At 40.5% G+C, this 20,448-nt stretch overlaps 1 protein-coding gene across 1 annotated transcript in view; it reads left to right on the forward strand.

Annotated features, from left to right (window-relative positions):
* Positions 1–20,448, forward strand: part of CHRM3 (cholinergic receptor muscarinic 3) — a 486,812-nt gene that overhangs the window by 204,204 nt on the left and 262,160 nt on the right. Inside the window, exon 3 of the mRNA XM_029931658.1 lies at positions 15,771–15,833. The gene's annotated coding sequence lies outside the window, so the exon portion shown is untranslated. The remainder of the gene's footprint in view (positions 1–15,770; positions 15,834–20,448) is intronic.

A 20,448-nucleotide genomic window follows, 5' to 3' on the forward strand; every position in this document is an offset into this window, starting at 1 on the left:
GTTTTTCAAGTTGGTTACAGATTTTACATTCCCAGCAGCAAATGAGGGTCCCAGTTGCTCTACATTTTTGCTGATGCTCACTGTGGTCAGTGTTTTTCAGATTAGTCCTCCTAGAAGATATATACTGGTATTTATTTTTATTTGCATTTCCCTAATGGCTAATGACCTTGGGCATCTTTTCATGTTGCTTATTTGCCATTCATATATAGTTTTTAGTGAACTGTCTGATAAAATCTTTTTTATCCTAGTGTTCATATTTTCTCTTGGGCTGTTCATTCTGTTATTGAGTATTAATATTTCTTCATACATTTCAAGTGAAGTTCTATAAACTAAAACTTATAGCTAATTTGATGCTGTTTAAATCAACTTTTATCCATAAATTCATCAAACTAAAGTTGTGTAACTTTTTAAATTGATGTTAAAAGAATGGTTCAAAGTATGAATCATCTCTAGTTTTACTGTTTCATGCTTCAAGAACTGTGCTATTGGGGGCGCCTGAGAGATTCAGTTGTTAAGCATCTGACTCTTGATTTTGGTTCAGGTCATATTCTCAGGACTGTTAGATCAAGCCCTGAGTCAGGCTCTGCACTGTGTGTGGAGCCTGCTTAAGATTCTCCCTGCCTCCTTCTCTCCCCCTTCCTTTCTCTCTCTTCCTCTACCCTTTCCCCCTACACTTGTATACATGTCCTCTCTCTATACAACAGAAAAAACCCTGTGCTATCATTATTTATGCCTTTTATTTTTAATGTCTATGTCTTCTATATATTAGATTATAATTTCTTATCAAATGGTGTATTGCTGTCCCCTTTTTTATGTCATAGTTATCAAGTTCTCCTTAATGTTGTTCCGGATCTATTATGTATTTAGAAAACCTTGTAGTTTTATATAGATATAGTAAAAGTTAAAAGTGAATAGCACTTTTCCTTGCCAGGTATTATTCTAAACCATTCTAAGGTCTTCACATACATTAAATACTTTGGTCCTCACAACGTGAGTGTACTAATGTGACCCCATTTAGAAATGAGAAAACCAAATGACAGAAAGGAAAGGCATTTGCCCAAAGTCACAAATGAGAAGGTGGCAAAGTTAGGACTCCTGTCACATCTAGGCTGTCTGTTGTGAGCATGCACACTCTATGCCTCTGTTAATGGCTTGGGAATCATCTTTTTAAAAAAAGCTATGGATATTAATGATTTTTATGTCACCAAATTAACCTTTGTATAAATAAAATAAACAAATTTGAGTGCTAACTTTGTTTCCCTTTCTAAGTAATGGGAAATATCAAAATGTATAGGAGAAAAGAGAATAAAGTTAAGCTTACTGGAAAAATCTACAAATTTTAAACCAAGTTCTTATCCATTAAATTCATTGAGTACCATGCACTCATATGCTAATTTATACAGCATGTAAATAGTATAATAGACAATGGAAATAGTATAATATTATATAAATATACAATTCATTAAACACTGGCTAAATCCAAACTTTATTTTTCCAAAGTAATCTTTATGCTTAAAGTGGGGCTCCAACTCAGGACCCTGAGGTCAAGAGCTGCACACTCTGAAGACGGAACCAGCCAGGCACCTGTAAATCCAAACTTTATAAGTCACATTTTTTGCATCCAAGAGAAAATTTGAGATTGATCATTTCTGTAGACAAAATTGCATAACATGGCAAATTCAGACAAGTCTACTAAAATTTATTGTCAGTGCATTATAATTAAGAAGGGTGTGATATTGGGGTGCCTGGGTGGCTCAGTCAGGTAAGCATCCGACTCTTGATTTTGGCTCAGATCATGATCTCACCGTCATGGTATTGACCCATGTTGGGCTCCAGGCTGAGTATGGAGCTTGCTTGAGGTTCTCTCTCTCCTTCTCTTCTTTGCCCCTCTCCCACTCATACACGCACGTGCTCGCTCGCTCGCTCTCTCTCTCTCTCTAAAAAGTGTGTGATATTCATGTTGATGAAAAATGAAGAGAAAATTCTCACAGATTTTAAGAATTCTAAGTACAGTTTATAAAATTCTAACTTACGGGATTGAGTTTATACGTACGGAGTCATTTGTAAAATAACTTAATCGTTGGGTCATGGAGCTGGGACCCCTCTCATGGGTTTCTAAATTGGTTCTTTCCCTTCACCATGGCTTCCTGAATCTGGCAACAAAACTCTCTCTGGTTAAGGATATTCGGAGATAGAAACAGCCTGTCTTCATTGAAATCATAAGTCTGAGTATTTTGTCATATCAAAGGGATAATCATAATTCCTGCTGCCCTGACCTTCTTAGAAGAGAGACCCGTAGAAGACATGTACCAGAGTGTAAATTTTCATTTTAATTAGTATGTCACAAGACATAATACCACTACTAATCTAGTAGTTCTTTTTTAGTTTTTATTAGGTGATTTTATTAAGTGGCATATAGCTGTAGGGTGCATTTTTGTGTTTTGAGTGGCCACTTCTGATAAGTCAAGGGTATCACCATTTTCTGCGTTTTGCATTTAGAACTCTTCCTTAAATCAGAAAATATGTTTTTCCCTCTTCTATAAATTGCATGCCCTCTTCCTCAGACAGATAAGGAAAAAGCAGTCAAACCCGCAGATAAGCAGAAACTGGCCTATTCCTCACTGCCTGCCAACCCCGCTCTTCATTACACACTGAGAAATATCGGTCTGGACAGGGTATCGTTCACAAGCAGTTTGATTTCCAGTTGTTTTATTTTTTACTTCTCCATCATTTCTCCCCCGCCCCCCCCATTCCCTACAGGATACACTTAAAGAAATGCTGCCCATTGTCTCACATTAAACATCCAGATCCACTGTGGAACTTTGTCCCCACTGAGCGTCTCCCCGTGTTGTGAGCTGCCAGTGGTGTGGAATAGCACACTGGAAAAGCACCCCCACTGTGGAGCCAGACAGTCCAGCTCGAGACTCTGCCACCGCCACTTACTCCCTGGGTCCTCTTGAGGAAGCCCCCTTTCCAGACCTTGATTTTGCCTTCTCAGTGATAGGGAGAATAAAACGAGCACCATTGTCAAGAGTTTTTATCAGAATTAGAAGTAGTTCTGAAGACCGTCTGGAATACATCAGATGCTCTCTGGCGAAACTAATTTATTTTTCTGATCATGAACTCAAGACTAATAGAATGCTCCCTAAAACCACAGCACAAAATAGGTAGATGTGATTTGAGGCATCATCACCTCAGCTTCCCAGTGGTCATAGGAGGACATACAAGGCAGTGGAGAGCTAATGTGATAGCCCATCAAGCACAAGGTCTGGCCAGGCTAGGGGTACATTACACCTCTGTGCACACAGGAAGCAGAGGCTGGGTGCGTCAACGTTCTGAAGGCCGTTTCTGCCACGTTACTGATCATTGCTAAGGAGCCGTGAGTGACATGGAGGAGAACAAGCCATTTCAGACCAACAAAGTGCTGTGATTTTTTAAAAGTAGAATTATGACAACATATATCTTTATGCATATTTAGATATAGGGTTTGTAGTTACAGAAAAATCAGGATCACAGAGATTATAAATTCTAAAAATCTCTCAATTTCAGGTCCCACATAATATAGCACTATTCATGGTCAGCCTGGTGCACATGCATAGAAAGTTGAAGCCTAAGGAGTTACAGGTCCCAAAATGAGTAACGTTAGTTGATGAGAGATCTATAGGTAAAGAGAAATGATGCTAAAGGGGCCATAGGGGAAGAAAGACAAATGTTAGTCATTGGGTATGGTTGCTTCTGTGTGTTTGTCTCTCTCTCCATCAATCTTTCTGCTTGTGTGTTTCTTACTCTCTTTTGCTGTCTCTTTCTTTATGCACATGGGCATAGGGACCCATTCTCTCCACATTATTGACCGTAATCATTAATCAGAGATGTAAAGTTATGACAGCAGTAATCAGGAAGGATGCAGTATCTCATTTAAGAGAAAAAAAAGAAGAGTAGGGTCCTTCAAAGATCTCTGCGTCTGGCCTGTGCTTTCTTAAAGACCAAGTTTCTACTTACTTGAAAAATATGTGCAATCTTATTGATCTCTTACAAGTAAGAAATAAAACATCAATTGGATAATATGATTAGAATGAATAACCAAACAATACGGAGAACAGTGTTCTATATAATGTGAAATGTCAAATAAAAATCCAAATGGGGGCCTGGGTGGCCCAGTTGGTTAAACAACCAACTGAGCCCGATTTCAGGCTTGTGCTGAGTATGGAGTCTCTCTCTGTCCCCCTCCCCCTCTCCATCGCTCATTCTCTCTCTGTCTAAAATAAAACAAACAAACAAATAAAAATCCAAGTTCAGGATGGATCTCATTATGTATATGGGCAAGTGGTTGTCGAATCACACTAGGAAGACATAGAAATAATCGTTAGAATTTTAATGCTTATGCACAGAATAGACTCACACTAGGCCTGGGGAAAATAAATCCTGAACCTAAGTTTAAAGTCGTGTCTTTTGCTGTACCTCAGCTTCCCAGTGACTCCTGTTGGCTACCAGGCAGTCAAAATGTCCAGCTTTTCCCTCATCCAATAAAACATGTATTCTCCAGTACCACTACCAGTACCACTGTTAGTCCATGTGGTTGAAGGAAAACTGTGCTTTAATTCATGCAAAGGTGGAGATGATTTCATGGATTACAGAAATATTTACATATAGAGTATTTTTAAATCCCTAGTTGAGTATTTAATTGCCAAAAATTGAGATCGTTTTCAACGTAATGAATATCTCAGATACAATAGGATTAATGGAATTTTGAAAAGCAAAATGGAATATAGAGGTATTAGATTCAAATAAAAATACCCTCTATTAGCTTGAAAATTATTCACTTCTGTCTAGTATTCATAATATGGGAAAAGTTTATATATTTTTTCAGGAGTTATTATTTGGTTGACTATTTTTTGTCTTTTTTAAAATTATTATTTTAATTCCTGTGTAGTTGACACACAGGGTTGGCCAACTATTTCTTAATAATTCTCATTGAGTTTTTTTGAATGGCAGGCAGCTTTATTTGAGTCTAATTGTTTTCTTCTTCCCCCATCTTGCCCACGTTTTGGGGGGTGATCTCGATACAGCGGGTGTTACTAGAATGAAACCATCTCTGTGAAATCCAGAAGGCCCTCTCTAAGGAAAGATACAAATGCCTTCACGCTGTCAACCATCAATCACAAATAAGCTCCTCCCGTGGTCCAGCTCCCTGGGGAGAAATGACACTTCTTTCTAATGAAAGAAGTCCCTTTAGTCTTGAGCCATCGTGACTCTGGGGATGCTTCGGGCTGCTTCTGATTTGGAATGACCACACTATAGCCTTGGTTATGAGAAAGCAGTATGTGTTAACTTTTCACCTACCAAAGATATTGTGTAATCCAGCAGGAAAAAGCTATACTAACTCAGAACATCTGAGCATTTTTCTGAAAGATATTTAACAAGAAAAACTCTAGGGGAACTGATTAAATATGTTGCTTACACCCCCAACAGTATTCTATTTCCTGAGAACAGCTGTACAATAGGAATTGCCAAAATTGTAATTCATCACATCAAAATTGACCTTTCCAAAACATTTAAGAGGTTGAGATTTTAGCTAACTACAGTTTCAGGAGCTCATTAGATTTTCAGGAGTGTATCCTAGAATATCATGGGTACATTTCAAAATGTGGCATTTGAAAATATGTATTTTGAATATTGTTATTGAATTTTTTTCTATCCCAAATCAATTAGTTTTTGTTGTGCAACACAGCATGCAGTAGTCTCTTTTCAGAGAGACAGATTTATTTTTCATGATGTTATAGTCTATGAATTTGGGGAAAATACCAGTCCAGACTCAAAAGCAAATTCATTTTTGAGCTAGACTAGAAAAGTAATAGATGTTTTTTTCAGTAGTGAAGTAGAAAAGGATCCTGAACTGTGCAATGCAGCATTTAGTCTTGTCCTCCTAAGAAAACCTCACATGGCCAAACAAAATTGGACGAGCAAATATCAGAAAACATCTGTCCTTAGGAAATTCATAATGTGTATCTCAGCTTTAATTCCTGAATGATTCTGTTGTCAAGATAATAGTAACATAGTATTCAACCCAGTATTTCCAAAATTTATTTGAGCACTAGATCTCTTTTTCAAATTCTGTGCAGCTCCTAGGATGTCAGGTGCAATCTAGAAAAGGCTGGAAACGCCTAGATCTAGTGCTCAAATTGGCTTTCCTATGGGCTTAGCTGTATGTTAGTGAAGAGTCTTCTGATTGCCTGATTTTGTCCTCTCTCAACACTATCCTCTTGGTCACTTATCAGAATCCAGATAGTTAAGGTAGCTCACTACACCAAGGCCAGCAAGAGTTAATTTCGATACAAATGATAGTTTTGTGCCAAAAATTTTGAATGTACAACGTGGTGTTAAAATGTCTATATTTTTAGGAGTGCCCAGGCAGCTCAGTTGGTTGAGCATCTGTCTCTCGATTTTGGCTCAGGTAATGATCCCAGGGTCGTGGGATCGAGCCCCACACTGGGCTTCACACTGAGTGTGGAGCCTGCTTAAGATTCCTTCTCTCTTTCCCTCTGCCCCTCTCCCCTGCTTATACTCTCTCTCTCAAAAAAATCTATATTTTTATAGATTGTGTCTGGATTTGAATAGTTTGTAATAGTCCCTTTTACATCCCCACACTATTACTGTTCATAGACAGTGTCCTTAGGTATTCTGCTTCTCTTGTATCTTCTAGAAGCATTTAGAAAACTCAGACTCTGCCCCCAGTTGTTAAGTGTCTCCTTTTGTTTGCCTGTTTAATCAGCCGTATTCCTGCGGAATCTGGCTTTGCTCAGGTATACTCCGAGAAGTGCCACCATTAAGAATTTACCAGGTGTGATTTGACTATTTCCTATGGGCTTAGCTGTATGTCTACCTGGGAGGCAGTGTGGACATAAGGGAACATTTGGTGCACACAGTCCTTACCTACAATCCTGTGAAAGAGCCAGACACAAGAATAGAAAGTAGGGCTAATTTTTAATTACAGGGAGCATAGTAGCCACGGGTGAAGCTACTGGCCCAGAGCAGAAGTGTTGGGAAGAGAGGAAGCACAGAGAGGGGGTCAGACATGGAGGACCCTGTCTGGCTTGGAGCTCAGGCTTCATCTTGTAGAAGATTTGTTTCAGATTGCTTTTGCATCTGAATGCATCTGCTTTTTTTATTTAAAAAAAAAGTTGAAACAAGAATGATACAGAAATCAGAATACACATTCCCTTTCTTCAAAGGTGGCCATGTTATCATTTAGATGTAGCGTTCCTTTCTCATTTTTACAGGTTATTTTATCACGTATCTGAGCTGACTGAGTTCATGGTATAGGCTGTGGGTGAGAAAACCAAAACACTAAATCCAGTGACTGCCCGGAGTCCAGAGTCAGCTAGTGCTCAAAACATGGAAATCTCCTGAGTACTAACATGAAGAGTAAAGAAGGGGGGAAAAAGGAAAAAACTATTGTCCAAACAAGCAAACAATAGGCATAGAGCAAAGTCTATTTTCATTAGCATGTTTTAAAGAGTATATCTACCTGAGGTGTGGAAAACCCAACATCATTACTAAATCTTCATCACAAATCTGTTCCAAAGTATAGTCACTGAGCTTGGGTCACCCCGTTACTGAGAAGAGATCTTGGACTCCCCCTTCACTAGTGGTCTTTTAAGGGGTTTCTCAGATGCCTAATGTAAGTCCCCAAAAGAATATCATTTATAAGTATCTGGGCTCCAGGTACATTTTACCCCATAAAATTCATCCCTGTAAACACAATGATTTGATCGGTCTTTGTATCACTGGTTTGACCAAAAAATAAGAAATACTCCTTTCTGACGTTTACAGTTGTATTATGACTTAACTCCAGAGACAGAGAGAAAGACTGAGATTTAAGGCTATAATTATAAAACACCTGAGTAAGAACTCCTGAAAGGTTACCTGAAGAAAAGGGTGATTAACATTTCCAAGCGTGTGAACTGAGTCATTCCTGGCTGAAGGGTAGCATTTTAAAGACACAATATTGTTTATAAAATTAAGGAACTTAAGACTGGACCTTTTCCTTTGTTATAGATTTTTTTTTGAACTTTTAAAGAATACAGGAAACCATTTGGCAGGGTAGGCATTTAAAAAATTATAGTTTTATGGAGAAAGTAATAGCAGTGGCTTTTAAATCAGAATGTATTTTTCCATGCAGAACAACTTACAGAATGGAGCACTTACTCGTTTTCACTCAGCACAAAAATTCTTTCTCTAAACGGTGGTTCCTATCGTTTTTCCTAAGATATATTTTCCAAGGATTGGCTCCCTCTCAGGCCACCACATTGGAACAGTGGCCAAAGATGCCCTTAGAACAAAACTATCTCTGAGGCCCAACAGATAATAAAGAGGTAACACTGAGAACACTGATTTTCTTGCCAAAAATAAGAGAGATTTACAGATTGATTAAAAGATAGAATACAGAATTCTGGAAAGCGGGGAACAAAATTGCTGTAGCCTTTTTGATAAGTAACTGGCATGATTGACTTAAATATAAAATGTGAAGATTCTATGATCCATAAGTTACAGTCCTAAGAATATATAAACACAAAAATGAACCTATGTATGTATACACAAGGATGGTGATTGCTAAATTGTTTTTAATAGAAAAGAAGGAAACAATCCTAATCCCATAAACAGTAAAAGGATTGAATAAATGCATACCAAGGTGGGTTCCCCAGCTCTTACAAAGCATGAATTAGACCCCTTGATGAGGACCGTGTGTTACGGTGTTTACTGAGAAGAACATATGCTTAGGAATATGAATGTTAGGTAACAGTAAAGAAACGGGGATGCTGACTGACAAGACACAAGGAGCAATAAACATCAAACTATTAAATTCACAGGGATTAAATTTGGGAGTGAAAAAGAGGGAAAGATCAATTTATAGATTTCTTTTCTCTTTATGTAACTAGTATGTTTTGATTTTTTTCAATGAGCTTTATCACTTTATAAGCTAAAATTAGAAAACGTTTTGTTATGTATTATTGTGCATGAGTGGCCATTTAATTCGGTTTCTAACTGGTTAGGTTGCTTGGTATTCAGGCTGACTGAGATGAAGGCTCCAGAAGAAGTTAATGGTAGAACCTGGGTGAACAAAACAGCCTCCTGCCCCTACCTTATTATTTCCACTTTGTTTCCATAGACTCCTTGGAATTATAGATAGATTAGTGCCCTAGGCTTATCCATAAATACACACATCAGCTCATAAATACCTCTCTACGCAAAGGGGATACAAAAGTGGGAAGCTGGAATGCCTAAGGGTCTCCGTCAATTGAGTGTCTAACTCTTGATTTCAGTTCCGGTCATGATCCCAGGGTCATGTGACCAAGCTCCGCCTCAGGCTCCACACTGAGCACCAAAAGTGCTTGGGGCTGTATCTCCCACTCCCTCTGCCTCTTTATCCTGCTCGTGCACTCTCTCTCTCTTTCAAATTAAGAAAAAAAAATGGAAAATAATAGTTTTTCTGTATAACAAGAAACGTGGAAATGTGTAAACCCGTGGTCCCTTTTCCTTCGCACCTCGTTTCTACCAGCAATACAGATTAACTGTTTTTCCACCAACCTACCTCACCAGCTTTAGAAATACCTTGAAGGGCACCTGGTGGCTCAGTCGGTGGAGCATCTGACTTCAGCTCAGGTCATGATCTCACATTTTGTGAGTTCAAACCCCACATCCAGCTCATTTCTGTCAGCTTGTCGGTGCAGAGCCCACTTCCAATTTCCTGTCCCCCTCTCTCCGCCCCTCCCCCGCTTGCACTCTCCCAAAAATAAATAAATATTTTCAAAAAATGAGAAATAATCATGATGAATCACATGTGGTAAATGACTCTTTCACTCTTTAATTTAAATATAGGCCACACATAATATTCATTGCTATGCATTGACTTCAAATTAATTATGTTACAAAGGAGCCACAATTTTAAGTTTTCTTTTTTGGTCCTCCTCCTGAAAGATGCTAGCAGATAAGATACTTCTGTTTTGCCATCATACATGCTCCACATAATGTTTAAATTTCGTTTTAAATCCACTGCTTGTAGCCAGAGGACAGAATTCAGAAATGGGAAGTTTGGGGCTAAATTGTCTTTTAATTCTTGTTAGCTTCAGTGTTCTAGAATTCTATGATTGTAAAGAAAAATTAAAGCCAAAACTGCAGGTGAAGCTAGACATCATCTCCAGTAAGTTTTTGCTCACTGGAAACCTGAAGTGTATCAGTCTGCTCAGGCTGCAGTAACAACATATCCCAGACAGGGCGTTTGAACCAGAAGCTCTGCTCTCACTATTCTGGAGGCTGAGGGTCTGTGGCCAAGAGGTGGGCAGAACTGGTTTTTGGTGAGGCCTCTCTCCATGGCTCGTTGACAGTGCTTTCTTGCTGTGTCCTCACATGTTGTGTTCTTTGTATGTAAGAAGAACAACAGAGAGAGTGAGAGCCACCCACATGAGCAAGAGAAGAGCAGTCAAGCTGAGGTACCTCTCTCTTCTTATCAAAACCCATCCTATGGGATTAGTACCCCCCCCTTATTATTTAACCTTAATTACCTCTTTAAAGACTCCATACCCATATACAGTCACACTGGGGGCTTATGGCTTCAATATATGAATTTCAGGGGGACAAAATTCATCCATAACAGGGAGAAAAACAAACGGAGGGTGTCACGGGATACAAAATTAGTGTATATTTCATATTGTGCTAACTTTCTCCCTTCTAAGTTTTCCTTGTGTCTTTTAGTAAAAGAAACAAGTTGAACTGATATTTAACTGCCTGCCCCAGCCAGCAGGCACAATCTACAGGGTCCGGTTTGAGAAGGTTGTGAATTATTTCATTACATTGTTAAAATGTCTTTATATTGAACATAATATGTGATATACATACGTGTATCTTTCTTGAAAGTGATATTTGAAACGACGTGTCTTTAGAAGTGTTTCTTCTGCTTTTAAAATAGCTTCTGCTGAAAGAACTGGTTAGCCTAACACATTCTAGTCATTCCATGGCCCTGTAGAAATGCTGGTTAGTCTATATGAAAGACGTTTTCTCCTAATTTATACAAACAAAGAAGTACACAAGAATCACATCTAATTACAGAAAGAGCCAGCCAACAGGCATTAGTATTACTGATGAAGGTCCTTTGTGTTACTTTTCTGCGTACAGATGGAGAAACACGAAATGAGAAGGTTTGGACAATACCCTTCACACTGTTTTGCACATCTAGTAGAATCTAGCCTTGCTTTCTGCCAAAATCGAAATTCTCTTCATTCAATTGTCTGTTTATACTGCCTCAAATTTCAGAACTCTTGGTGTAATGAGACTTTATAAGAATCTCAGTAGCCATTCCTACTGACCTCAGGCTCCGGGAGCTGTGAGAATTGAAAACTGCCAGCCAGCAAGACTCAGCTGTGCCCAGGTCCTGGGTAGTAAAGAAGCAGATTCATCCCTTCCAATTGGCAGTGTCTCAGAATCCTGTGACCTCCAAGAGGCCCAGGATGGGCCAAGGTGGTAGAGACAGTGTTTACAGTACATCATCCTCAAATCCTGATTTGCCCTTCTCATTGTTATTTAAAATAGATGCCCTCCACCCCCATGTCAACGTGCCTCTGAAGGCTAGAGACCCAGGGATCTGCTTCAGCATGTTCAGGGCACTTACTCCAGAATACTAAGCCTTGCCCCTGTTCCCAGCCACTGGCTGAGGTCTTGTCAGCTCAAGTGAGCCACCAACTCTGCTCCCATCCTGATGACAAGTACGGAACCTGCCCCGAAGACTTCTAAAACTGTGTTCCCCATCAACCTGGCCCGCTGCCCACCATCTTGGTTCTGCAGTGGCTCCTTGGACACTGCAGTGTGGCATCGTTCCCGAACAGCAAACCCCCAAAGGGGCAACTTTTCCTCAGCTCCCACTTACCGCCTCACCCCTTCCAGCATGTTCTGTTCTCAGGAATACAAAAGTAGAGCCTATGTGTCTTAGAGCTCTCAGGACCCACTAAAAGCTCTCACAGTGCTTCTCTGATCAAGGTCCATTGACTGTCAAAATAGACAAAGCAACATCTCAAAAATAAAGATATTGTCAGACCTGTGGCACCTCTACCATTCAGACCAAGAGTGGTGCTAATTGTATGTCTTGGATGAAGTAAAATGAGAAGGAATGGACAGAGAAGGGGAATGATAAATGGAAAAAGGTGAAACAGCAGCAAATTTGGTCTCAGTGATCCCTGTGGAGGTGTGGTTCCCTTCCACAAAGCAAACAGGCAGCTGTTTCCATATCTATGAAATGTAGACAACAATAGTTAGGGCTGGGGTGATTAAATGATCGGGTGTGTCCAAGGGGCTTAGAATGGCACCTGAAACATGGCAAACGTTGTAAATACTTGTCATCGCTGTTGTTATTACCATGGCAACGATGTGCAATTGGAAATGAAAAGGAGCCAAGCTTGGAAAACAACTTTACCCACCACTTGTTGGACAACTCCAAGACAGTTACTTGATCCCTGGACCTCCTCTGCAAATTGGGAAGAGTAACAAAAGAATGAATAATTTCATTCATAAGAACAATTTCATGTTTTAATTATCTGTTTTTCCTTTTTCCAGATGAGGTGGATTAAAAATGAGAAAATGAACATTGAAAGGAACTAGTGAGGTCCAACACAATATCTGAATGAGCGCAGATACTTAGTGAATCCTGTGTTTAGATAAGACCTTAATGCAAACCAGACTTAGCATAATATATACATTTTTAGAACCATATTTATCCTATTCCCATAAAACAGGCTGTCAGACACAACTTTGTCAAAACACGTGTTATTTTGGTCTCTGATAAGGCAAGTTAAAAACTAAAGATATATCATGAAATTTAAAAGAACATTCTAGATCTTTCCAAAGGGGCTGGGATCTAATTTCAGCTGAATACCAGAAGTTAAATTAGTTAATTAAGCTTACTTATTTCAGAGCTGTGAGCAGGTATGATACTGTTGGCCATCAGGCACCTGGGTGACTCAGTCGGTTAAGCATCAGACTCTTGATTTTGGTTCAGATCATGATCTCATAGTTCATGAGCCCCCATTGGGGCTCTGTGCTGACAGAGTGGAACCTGCTGGGGACCCTCTCTGTCTCCCTCTCTCTGCCCCTCCTCTGCTTGTTCTCGTGTTCTCTCTCTCAAAGTAAGTAAATAAACCAGAAAGAATTTCAAACATCAGATGGCTGTGGATTCTGGGATCATTCACTTAGATGGCAAAACATCTGCTCAAGTGTTCTGTGTCTTCCAGCAGATCAGAGAAATCTGCATGCTCACAGTAATAGAAAGTAGGCAAATAACATGAGTTTTTGGAAAAAAATTAAAGGGAATGGGACCATTCAGAAGGTTATACTGAAAGTTCAGACCTGCCACCTCACTGCTACCTCATTACCTCTGTAAATACCCAATGATATGACAGAAAGACACGATTACTTTAAGGACATTAGCCAAAGAGCCTACCTTTTTCTACATATCCTAAAAGTAATATTTTGTTGGCCTACTGAAATAAGTTTCTCATCTGGGATTCCTTAATTCTTATTCTGTCTCTGGCTTTGTGTTCCTCTTTATTTGGCTAACTAACTGCATGATCGTGACAACAGTCTCTGGCATCGCAAATCATATATTCATCATATAGCCCTCTGAGCCATGTTTACTGGGATGTGGGAAAGCCTGTCATCTGTACCCAGAGAGTTGGCGCTCACCCCTCATTGGATGTCATGTGCAGTTAATTTGCAACAGAAGTAATTTGAAGTTAGGATGGAAACCACTTCTCTCGCGGCTTCTCACGATAAATGCTTTGCTGAGTCTAATGCTAGAGAAACTTAGAGATGCTTCAAGGTATTCAATCTCAGCTCTTCTTCTCTTGTTCTCTGATTCATGTAGTGAATGAGGTATTTTTATTAGCATACACTTGAATGACTGAACCATGTTTATTTTATCATGAAATGTGTGACTTAATTTTATCAAGGGATACATATTTACGTATTCAAGTGATCTGAATCCTTACACATAGGCATGTTAGGACTTCCCTCTGTAAAGTAGGCAACTGTGTTCTGGATGATCGTTCGTTTTAATGATAAAACCCATATAACAAATGCGTATTGAGCAATTACTATGCGCAGGACACTCAGCAGGTTACAGTGACAGGACTGACATGTGCCTCAGTGACATCCACTTGCCCTTGGGTTCACTAGATTCTCTGAGGAACTGATGGTGAAAGATGAAGTCTAGGCTCCCTGGCGTGCCCCAGCTGGCCAGAAATGGCCATTTGTTAGAGACCAGAGAGAGCAGTGTCTGTATCCTACCACTGACGTGTTATCTGAGGACTGTTTCAGCGCTTCCTCTAGTTAGAATGGGAGTCTTAATACTGTCGCACGTTCTCTTGAAGTACCATAATATATACGTTATTTCCTGAGGAGATGCTGGGGTCCACAAGAAGCAAGACTTAAGTGGAAAAGGCGACAGCCTGGGTTCCAGTGACCTCTGTTCACTCAGAGCCCCAGCCTCAGTTTCCCCATGCCTGAAGTGAACGGGTCTCGGGAAAGGATCAGCTTCAGCTGTCTTCTTCCCAAGGACACCCTGCCCTGCGGGGGCTCCAGGGCGAGGAGCCCTACGAGGCCTCACGGCGCCTGGCACCCTCACATGCCACACTCAGAGAGGCTGCGCTGGGCTCCTCTTGTCCTGTGCACCCCGGGAACCCTCACATTCACCTCATGGCCTCTTCCCCTTCTGTGGTCTGACCTCAGCCTCACTTCTCAGGAAACTGCAAGGTTCTCCTTTTACAAATCCAGCCACATCTTGTCAATCCCCGTCCCCAGTTCTCTCGTAGCATTTGAGGTTCCCTCCTGACCCCGTGTCATCCATGATGTCCTTCACACGAACACCCTTCCTTCATTCTCTGCTCATGAACTTGGTGCCTCTTTTTCTTTCTCTAGTCGGCCTTCTAAAAGCTCTGCTAAGGTTCTAGCCTAAATGTCAGGTTCTATGCACTTTAAAACTGAATGTCAGGGGTGCCTGAGTGACTCAGTTGGTTGAGCGTCTGACTCTTGATTTTGGCTCAGGTCATGATTTCATGGTTTGTGAGTTCACGCCCTGCATTGGGATCTGCACTGACAGTTCAAAGCCTGCTTGGGATTCTCTCTCTTCCTTTCCCTCTGCTTCTCCCCCACTTGCATTCTCTCTCTGTCTCAAAATACATAAATAAACTTGAAAAAAAGTGTGAATTTCACTGTCCAAAACAGGGTTAGGGGCTACTAAGATTTGACTCTATCCTGGTGTGAGAAGGGGGCTAAGCAGGAGCTAACTGTGTGTATATGTGTCTATTGCGTCTGGAGAAGGTAGGAGACCAGAGCTTCTAAGGGAAGATGGCGCTAACCCACTTGCTAACAAAGGAGGGTACCATCACTCACTTGTGAAACGAAGGAATGTGGAACATTTTTGTTTTCTGTTCTTCTCGCTTTGTGTCACTTCACTTTGGGGGCTTTGACGGGTATGAGGAGTGGACCTATGAATAGAGCCTTTTGTAGCAAGTCAAGATATGCATTTCTTCTGCCAATGACAGGGACCTGAACTCTCTGACCATCTGCATCCTCGATTACATGAGGTGGTTCAGCACTAGGATCTAGGAGATCACGTTCACTAGAAAATTCTGTAATTTTCCTGCATTGCCTCAAATCCTTTTGTTTAACCTATTGACTTTCCAGTCCTAGGGCTCTATGTTAACCGTATTTTCTTAATTCTCTTCTAGCAACTGTGTTCTGATCAGAGTCCAAATAAATGACATTCAGAACTCCCACTGAGGTACTATAAGGTAAGATCTTTGTCTGGGTTGAGTTCTTTGCTGTAAAAAATAAAAAAGGATTTATGGCTTGGTCAGTGAAACAGATTAATGAGGAATAGGAATTTCTAAGTTGGTATTTTCAAATATGATTTATAATTGCTCTCTGTGCTTCTCAATAGAGAAAAATAGTCATGCTCAATTGTTGTCTTAATAAAGACACTTTTTTGCTTATTTGCTCATCATAATCAAAATGATAATGAAGGCATGTTTGTTAAAATGTGAAATGTTTTATTTCAAATACTCATTTGTATCTTAAGTATAGCAACATGGGGCTGTTGGAAATTAGTGCCAAATGTCTGAATTTTTAGTGTATATAAAATCTTATAGTTTGTCTAATCTACAGAAGCATAGTAAATATAAAGAAAGAGCAATTTGTGAAAAAACTCCATCTCCTTTCAACGTTATTGTGAATGCCTTCTCTGTTCAGCAGACAGTGCTACTGGTCTACTCAAAATCCCTTCTCCCCTCTTCCTTCCAAAACTCATCATCATCATCATCATCATTATCATCATCATCACCGTCATCACCCTGATGTTTTGAGAGGCAGGGAAATGCCTTCTTTAAAAATCTTCACCTTCCCAGACTCCTTTACTGAGACCACGTACCCTGGTGACTCTGGACGGTGGGCCCCAGGGAGGACTTCCCTTCCTGAATTTATTCCCTTCCTGTCCTCTTTCTGTTCTTGAATTAAAAGATCAGAGCTTCAAGAGCAGAGTATTTTGGAAACATTGTTATTACTTGATCTTCTTACCTGGAAAGCTGTTCAAACAGCTATGAATTTTAATTTATGGAGGTGACTGAGTGTTGACCCGGAGAGATCCATGCCACTGAAAGGAGAATTTCTTTCTTATATATGATTAGAGAAGGGCCACTGGGTACCACCAGGCCACGTGAGGAAGCACCAGGTTTGGTCAGGAGGCAGAAGACCGAAAAAGGAGAAAGTCTGAATCAGAGTATTTCCTGGGGGTGTCCATGGGAACAGCTATGCCGCACAGGGCATAAGGTTGAGGATTGGCCAGTTAGAATCAAGTCTGTGGGCTCTGGGCTATCCCGGTGGCCTCTGGCTGGTGGGTCACTTAAGGCTGAGGAAATTACTGAGGTTTGAGTTAGAAGAGAAATGGGGTTGTAGATACAAGATTGTTTGGTTTACACATGAAAGATGTGCTCTGGGCCACACCCTTTGCCCTTTGTCTCTAAGAACTGGATAGCCCTCTTGTTGGGAGGAGCACTGGGTATTGTATGCAAGAGAGGAAACATGGGAATCTACTCCCAGAAACATGGGAATTTACTCCTGAGGCCATGAGCACACTGTATACACTATATCTTAGCTAACTTGACAATAAATTATTTCAAAAAAATAGAAAATACAGCACAGCCCCCACCCCCCGCCCCATCTTGTGATCTCAAGAACAAAAGCCACAGACAGAGATGTTAGAGCAGGAAGGTAAAATGAACTTGACTCTTTGATGACATTCTTGCCCTCTGGTGAGCCTACCATCAGCTCTCCTGTGGGATGACTCTGATAAATTGCTGTTTCTCTAAATCTCCTGACACTTGGAGCCCAGTGCAGACAGCGCTGATTCACGGGCGTTTAGACCTGGCTGTTGTGCTAGACATGCCTTTCTTTAATCTTGGCAGTAGCGTGCCGACAGAGTAAGTGTTATTATCCCCATCTACAGATGAGGAAACTCGCACACGGAGTGTTAACCTTGTCCTACGTTACAAAGGTGACCTTGAACTGGACCCGTCAGGCGCCCTTCCCAGTCCTCTGTTACCCTGATGCCTGTCCTGACAGTATGACAGGAACCTGGGCCGTCGCATTCACATCTGCTGGCTAGTCGGCAACATCACCAAGTCATTGCCCCTTTGAATGCTTGCTCTTTGATAACAGAATTTCCATTGGATTAACCATTTATAAAACTAAGTGAACTCAAGCTATTCTACAATAAAAAGAAGAAGGAGGAGGAAGTGGAGGAGGAGGAGGGAGGAAACTCTAATTCTGGGAAGATCAAAATTAATTGGAATTGCCTATGGAAACTAGTGAAGGAAATATTAATTCCAAGGTGGGTTGTTTTGCTTTTTTTTTTTTTTTTGGCAATAAAAGTTTAAAACTAATGGTCTCAATATGGCCACCAAAATTCAGCTTTTAACATACGATCCTAATATTAAATATTCTTCTTCCAATAGTCTCTTCCTTCACTCACACTTATTGACTTATTGGGTTCAGGAGAAAGAATGCAGGTAAAAGATAAATTACATAAAGAAACTCCTTTCCAAAGAAAGTCATGCACGATATTGAATAAGGTACTGAGCTGAGTCAGGGAAGGAGGTGCTTGGGTAATGGAAAAGTCTCTGGGCTGGAAAACACGAGAGGGGCAATGCAGGTGACAGCCAGCTCTTCTGAGGCTAGAAAACGCCGTCTCACCTCTTTGGAACTTTGCTCTTTATTTGTAAATGGAGGGTGTCAGATATTCTGATATTCTCTTAGTGGAAAATAATAGCTTCCCTTGTCAGATCTCCTTTGGTAATGCAGGGAAACGCTGCATCCACTAGAGTCAAATTTTTCCTTTTGGTCCCTGAAGCTAAGATTTCTCAGTTCTTTCCCTTTTCCTTTCCTTTGTTTCAAAAAGGTCCTGAATCTCTTCATTTCTTTGTGTCTCTTTTGTTACGACTCTGCCCCAAGTCATCATTCTCTCTTGACTGGACGACTGTGTGAGCTCTTGGAGGGCCTCCTGGCTTCCAGGAGACTGGGGCGCCCAGATCGCATCCTACTCCTCTCCTGCTTGACGCCCACTCCAAACCCTTTGACTCCTTCCTCTGCACTAAGAGCAGAATCCCCAGTGCAGGACCATGACTTACACATCCCATGCACTCAGGTTTCTACCTGCACTTCCTCCTCGCTTCCCAGCGAGGTTGTCCTTTTTACTGTTCCTTGAATGTTTCTTTGTGTTCTTCCCCCCACCCCCTGTGCCCCAGGGCCCTGGCAGTACAGTCCCCTGCTTGCCTCCTGTGCCCCTGGTCCTTCCCATTCAGATCTCAGCTGCTGTAGCCTTCCCTAACCACTCTCTGCATATGAGCGCGAGCCTAGGCACCCAAATTGAATTCCTTTTAAAAACTAGACATTTTATTTTGTAAAGCATACTAAAATACCCATGTGGGGCAAAAAATACGTATGCATAGACCGTAAGGGATTAAGGAGAATCGTGAAAAATAAGGGATTTAGGCAAGACGTGAAGAATTCAGCCACGTTTATTTATAGTTTATCGCTTCTCTCTCACTACAGTGTGATCTAAGCTCATTGAAGGCAGGGCCTTGTCTATTCCTTCCTTGCCAAAGCCGACGGTGCCTATAAGGATGTCTGTTCCCTGCAAGAAGCTTCGTAAATATTTACTGAATGCATGAATGTAGAGGCAGAAAATGCCGTAGATCAAACATCCCGAAGGAAGTTAAGCAGTGCTTACAGATGTCCCCGAAGAGTCTATTGCTTAGGAAGGAAGGAAAAACAATAAAAGTAAAGATGAACAAAAAACTTCTGGGGAGACGGACTGACAGCAGGGCACGAGGAAAGAGCAGTAACTCTTTCGGAGGGACCGCTGCGGGTATTTTTATGAGCAGTATTTCTGATCTGTGATGACGGGTGGTTGAGGCCAGTGCTTTGGATCTTACGCAAAGATTTATTAGCTCTGCCTGGCATGTGGGCGATCGGAACTGTTTATTGAATGAAGGCCCAAAAGAATGAAATAATAAATTATTGAACTGCTAAGAGCATTTTGCCTTCTTTTTAAATGGGCATGATAACATTCCCTTGATGCCAATATTTAGTCCGTGTTAGTAACAGCCATTCCAAATACACTGAGTGTGAAGAATGTTCCATGAAGCAGAATTCAGTTATTGCACTAGGCATCTCCCTGAGAGCATTTCAGAATTTATTCCATCTTCAAGTAAATTGTCACAGTGACTCTCCAGAATGGCATACCGTGGTAACGTATTAAAATGCTGATGGGAAAATGGAAACTAGAAAAATGTCTTATCTGTCAATTAAATGGTGTAGCCTCGTAGGTCGATTACAGCAATTCGGGGGCTTTTTGTTTTCTGCCAATTGAGATTTGACAGCTGTTTATAAAATATTTACATTCTGATTTCAGTCACATTGACAACACTTTTGGGTCTTTGGAAGATGATAATTATATGTTAGGAAAACGTTAAAAATTTTTTGAAGCTGATCTGTTGAGGGGAAAAAATATCTGGCTTTTTTCAAATGGTAGGAAGGAAGGAAATCTGCTTTATTAAAGGATGTATTTCTAATAAAAGTCAGAAATAATAGACATTTGTGAGCCAAAGACATATTGCATGTAATATAAAGGAATTCCTTTTTCTACCTTGCCTGTTCTGGGCATCTTATCTTTTCTCACTCAGCTCTGGCTAGCTAGATATGTTTTTCTTTACTTTATTATGCATACATAATGTTTGTATGGTACATGGGCGAATTAGACAGGACTTGAGAGCATCTGTATGGAATTTTACAGAAAAATAATTCAATACATATTCTTTGTATCTGAAAGAAGAGAAAATAAAAAGTATTGGG

The sequence above is a fragment of the Suricata suricatta genome, chromosome 2 (genome assembly GCF_006229205.1).
Source record: "Suricata suricatta isolate VVHF042 chromosome 2, meerkat_22Aug2017_6uvM2_HiC, whole genome shotgun sequence".
NCBI classification, from domain to species: domain Eukaryota; kingdom Metazoa; phylum Chordata; class Mammalia; order Carnivora; family Herpestidae; genus Suricata; species Suricata suricatta.